This window comes from Drosophila virilis, chromosome 4 (assembly GCF_030788295.1).
Source record: "Drosophila virilis strain 15010-1051.87 chromosome 4, Dvir_AGI_RSII-ME, whole genome shotgun sequence".
In the NCBI taxonomy this organism is placed as follows: domain Eukaryota; kingdom Metazoa; phylum Arthropoda; class Insecta; order Diptera; family Drosophilidae; genus Drosophila; species Drosophila virilis.
The window spans coordinates 5300699-5306480 of record NC_091546.1 but is presented as its reverse complement, the minus strand read 5'-3'; positions in this window follow the sequence as shown (position 1 = coordinate 5306480).

The following is a 5782-nucleotide window of genomic DNA, read 5'->3' as shown; positions in this document are numbered from 1 at the left end:
AAGAAACCGCTAACTGGAATTCGTATTAAGCGCAACATTCCACAACTAGCTGAGCAACACCATTAATGCTTAGCTTAATTCTAGCTAAAGTATCTCAAAAATGTTGGCATTGATAGACATGCACTTAACTAAATTCTCACATTGGAATTTTTCACAGCTTAACTAGCCGCTGAGCCCAACCAAGCGCATTTCACTATCAAATTTTCCAAAGCGTAACGCAACAGAGCTGTCCAGAAATGCCACAACAAATGCGGACCTTAAAAAAAGAAAAACCTCAATTTCCCAGTCGTAAATATGAGAGTGGGCGGCACGGGTAAAGGGGGTTTGCGGGCAACAAAGACAACTATAGCTAGGCAAACAATGCAAACGTTTTACTAACTTAATTCTATGGCTGGTCTAACACACACACACACACACACATAGCACTCGCTTAATTACCAGATTAATAAGCTCCATTGTGAGTGAGCGTGAAAATGAAAGTGCAGCATCTGGAGTTCGATGCTCGGGCGCATGCGCATGCGCGTGGCAAGTTGCCGTTGTTGTTGCCACAACAAATTTGACTCGTATACCCCGTTACAACAGCTCTATATAGAGTACAGAAAGAGAGGGATGTTGTTTAGATGTTGCCTGATTTGCCATTGTTTGCTTTTCATTTTTGACGTGCTCGCTGCTCGCCTTGCACACGCTCAATTAGACCCAGGGGCAAAATTAGTCCGTGATCAGCCCGACTAGCGGTTCATTATCTAATTATGCAGATACGAGCGTAGACCTTAGCTCTATCAAATTTATAATTAATAAAGCAGGCGGTTGCAAGCTGCGTAAATTCGAGAAAATGTTATTCAATACACAACAAATACAGCCAATCCGAGAATGAAAGAAACTCTAAGAAAATAAACCTTTATAAGACCCGAAATATTAGTTGCAAAACAAAAATAAAAGAAATGTTTTCTTTTGCAGAAAAAAAAAAAATAAGCAAAAGCGAAATCGTTTTGGTGATCAAAAGATTTCACGTGAAATTCAAAATAGACCAACTGCAAAACATAAATTTGATCAGCTGAAAGTTGTTGTCAACTGGGCTGCTTTCCATTGTCATTAATACCCGCCCATAATAGCGCAGCTAGTCATCAGCTTAAGACTATAGTTGAGTGCTGTTGCATATACACTGACTGTAATTAGGGTCAGTTAGCTGAGCCTGAAGCTGGACCCAGAGCCGGCAGCAGCGGCAGCCATCCATTAGCTCATGGGAGGTAGCTGCATGGTTCCGGCAAATGACAGCGGCTGTCAAATGTGCGCACTCGTAAACCTTTAGCCAAATGCCCTATATATATACTGGCAGCGGCAGTGGCAGCGGCAGCGGCATGGGGCATGCAACATCCATCAAAAGTCGCTGACTCCAGTTTTCCATATCTCGCCAATTGGGTTAGACGCATCACATTTCACAGCCAGACAATCTGCCAATCAGCGGAATTAACTTATTGCTACACATACGAGTCGCATTTAAATGAGTTAATGCACAAGCGAATACCTGCCACCAGGTACGCGTATCGATGAGACGTTCTTTGCTTTTGCTTTGCTCTATGCCGCAACTTCGCCAAGATAATGTTCATATTCATGATGAGCTGCCGTTGTGCCTGTTGCTTGATGCTTCTGCTGCTCAGACGCTGAAGTTGTTCAACTGGGTCACTCACTCGGGAATCGATTTGTGTTGTTAAAAAAAAAATTGTATTACTAGGTCGTCATTAGAGGCCATATTACGCTGTGGCTACGACATACATAAATGCCCAAAATTTATGGAAAGTGGAGCTTTTGTGCGTGGGTTGTGGGAATTGTTTTGAGACTAGACTCTAGTTGGTTGGTTTCAGTTTTCTATAATAACCAACAAGCAATAAAGTTATAAGCTACAAAAAAGAACGAGCAGCTTATCTGTTTAGCCGCATAAAATATACTACTCGTGCGAAGCCTGAACTGGTTGCGAATTACAGCGCAAATTACTTTAAACGCGTTAAAATGTATGTTGTTGAAAAGGGTAAAAATAGGCCGAGTCAAGCTGAATTGAAAGAGCGACAGCTGCAACACCAGCAAACGGGGAACATGTTAAGCTGTGTGTGAGGCGTGGCCCAAAGAGCAACAGGATGAGGACAAGAGTCTCAAAGAATTGCGATGAACTTGTAGTATATCAAACTATATTAACAGAGCACAACAGCGTTTGATACAGACAGAAGAAGTTGATGATGCCCCAGCCTCTAATAGGGTTTAAGGAACCAGAACAAGTAAGAGATATGATCTATAACTATTAAGAAACTTAATACTTAGTTTTTAAAGAATGCAGCATTAATTATTATTTTTAACGAGCTTCTGCTCTGCTTCTAGTATGAACTTAAATTAAGTGAGCAACTGCCTGGTCCTGATCCTGTAGCCAGATCTAAGGCTTTTTTAAAATAAAAAATCAAATAATATAAAATGATTATTCTAGGACACAAGGTAAGCGAGCCAAAGGTGATTCCTCATTTTAGAAATGGGTATATTCGAGTACAGGGTTATTGAGAGCCTAAATGGCTGTTATATAGAATTAAATTGAAGTTAATGTTAAAGCGACGTTTTTAATATATAGCTAGCTATCTATCTCGCTAAAAGTTGGGTTTTATTTTCTATTATTCATACTTTATATTAACTGCCTAAGTGCATAATTTATTTATTTATTTTGTATTTCAACCCGCAATTGGACAAGCAGAAAACAAACAGAAAACATGCACAATATTTAATATAATTTAATGTGCATTAATTGTCCGCATGTAGAGAGATTTATTCATGTGCCAACTGCTAATAACAATAGTTAAAGCCAAATTGGACAGCACAAAGAGGCGGCTGCGGTTTTGTGCAACCGCATGGGGAGTGACATTAGAAATTATAATTTCATTTTCAAACAAACCGGCCCAGAAAAGCCACGGCCAAAGCAACCGAAGCCAACACGAAATTGAGCTGTAGCCACATGACGTTGCCTCCACGGACATCAGCGGGGAGGACGAGCAGGGAGGTGGGCGGAGTAGAAGGAGAAGGAGGAGCAGTTGCAGCAGCTGTTTAAATGGGTTAACTACACATGCGAATTAAGTGGAGCGACCGAGTCTATTAAGACTTTAAGGCTAAAACAAAAACAAAACAGCACCAAAAAAAAAACACAAAAAGCTAATAATGCTGCAGTCGGATGCGACCGACTGCCCAATACTCGCTTAAGGCAAAAAACGTAGCTAAATCCAAAAATAAAAAATGAAATTAAAAATAGTTAACTGAGCACAAGTTGGGCAGGTAAGATACTTTAACTGCCTTCGACTCACAGCCTCTAAAGAAGCCAAATGTAGCTAGAAAACAGCTGAACTGACAGACATGATATTTGATCTTTTGAGGAGCAGCTCATCTGCAGTCACTTTAAAATTCAATATTTAAGCGATTTACCCTCCTTAACACTTGCTCAATTCTCGAACTACAAAACCAATATACTCTTTTCACTGTCTTTTCACGAGCATAAAAAGAACACACAAATCTGTGGCATCAAGCGGCCAATTTGACTCAGGGGCTATAATTTAAGACTGAGTTGCAGCGTGCAACGTGCAACGTGCAGCCAGCCTTTGGGCTCACAAATGTTCTCTAATGATGACAAAGTCCAGAGGGAGAGTGAGAGAGAGAGAGAGAGAGGTGGGGGAGACTTTCAGCCTGGCCGCAACAGATTGGCCTTTGTGTTAAATTGCCAGTCAGTGGATAATTGCTAATTATTAATAATTAAATAGTTTGAAAATATGAAAGACGAGCCAAAACGCTGGCGCGCTAATGATTGTCATTAGAGTTTTAGTTTACAGTCGCTGCATGCCCCATGCCCCGTGCTCCGTGCTACGTACACCATGCCGCAGGCAAAGGTGCCACAATAGTCGAACATTTAGTTAAGCAGCTGTTGGAAGTTTTCGCTAACAAGCGAAGGGCGTGGAACTGGGTAGAGGAAACAAGTCAAGAGTGCTCTAGTCGAGGATGATCGATTCGAAGATACCCTTTTATGGACATAAGCATGAATTGTGGTTAAATGGACTATAAATCGATATTTATCGATTTTGGCAAATGGAAGCTAACATAAAATATAGTAATATAATAAAATATTATCGAAACCGTGTTGAAGACCTAAGCTATAAATCCCTATCTATTATCATTAGGAAATGGGACGAACGGAAAAAACAAACTTTCTAGGCTATAAATCGATATTTATCGAATTCGGAAAATGGGGGCAAACGGCAGAAATATTAGTCTAATATAGAATTATCAAAACATTCTCAAATATCTAGACTAAAATAGATAATGATCAATTTTGGCAAATGGGTACAAATGATCTTGGCTACAAATAGATAATTATGGATTTTGGGAAAAATATTAATATGATAATAATAGTGAGAAATTATTGACTGAATTTTGTATATGTAACATACCGTATGTCCTTCCAATATACCCGTTATCTCAACCATTTTTCAATGGCAACAGGGTATTCGTATTTTGTGTAATTTCTGCAAACGAAAACTTCCGTCATTGCCATCCGCCTTGGCACCAAGATAAACAAAATATGTGAGAGCCAGCAGCTTAGACAGCGATCCACAGCCGGCGTTAGCCAAGGAAGGAAGTCCATGTGACAGATAGACGAGGCCCCAAATATAATGCAGAGCTCTATTGTTCTTGGTTCCTTACTGACATAGTTAAAATTTGCTGTTGTTGTTGCAGCTGCCACAGTGCTTGTCACTCATTTGTCGCCAGCGAGTTGATTGTAATCTCATTATGTGCGCCACAACTGACGAATGTATCTGCCAGATACACACGAACACGCACACACACACACACACAGAGAGCTACAGTTGGCAGCTCTGTCTGCGCGAAGCAGAGCGGAAAAACTAAAAGCATTCAAAAACTATGCGGCAAATTGTCAAAGCAGGCAATTTTCCAGTTACACTCAGACATTGTTTTACATTGTTTCACACTGGTTAAATTATTTACGCGTATTTATCTAGCAGCAGCTGCTGTCTTAAACAAAAAATCAACAAACTCACTTTAAGTACACAGTTCTCATACATTATTTGGCAAACTAGAATTTGGGCGTAAGTTTTGCATAGCAATGTAATTCGATTTAAAATGTATCTTATATTATTTCACTTATTTTTTTTTTTTTTTTTAATTTTTATGTAACTTTTTTCAAAGTTTTTAATATAGGAACTGTCAGAGAAATAGTTTACTAGCGAATTAAAATAGCTAGTATTCTCAAAAACATTTCCATAGTATTGATTTTTATCAACAAGAAAAAAAAAATACCTAGCTAAAAATACTTATCTAGCAAATTGTAATAACTATTTATTGAAGCATTGCATTTTATCAAAAAAAAAAATTAAAGTGCTCTTTAGGAAAATTTTAGAAATTCATATGAGAACTCTTGTTAATATTTTCATAATATTTTTACAATTTTTTCGACTCTGATATAAAGCCAAAAACTAATTATATTATATTTCCGATTTAAATCCTGGAATATTATCTAAAGTTTTTTCATACAAATTTGTTAATATGTTTCGGAAATTTTTCCCAAGCGCCTAAAACTCATCTGAGAAATATTATTTTGTTGGCAGCGCCCGAAAATATGCTACAAATATCTATAAATCAAATACGTCCAAACATGAGCATAAGAAGGCCAAAAGACAAGGTCTTAGCACACAAATGACATAGATGAGAGTTAATATTATAATGTAGATGTACGTAAATATTAAAA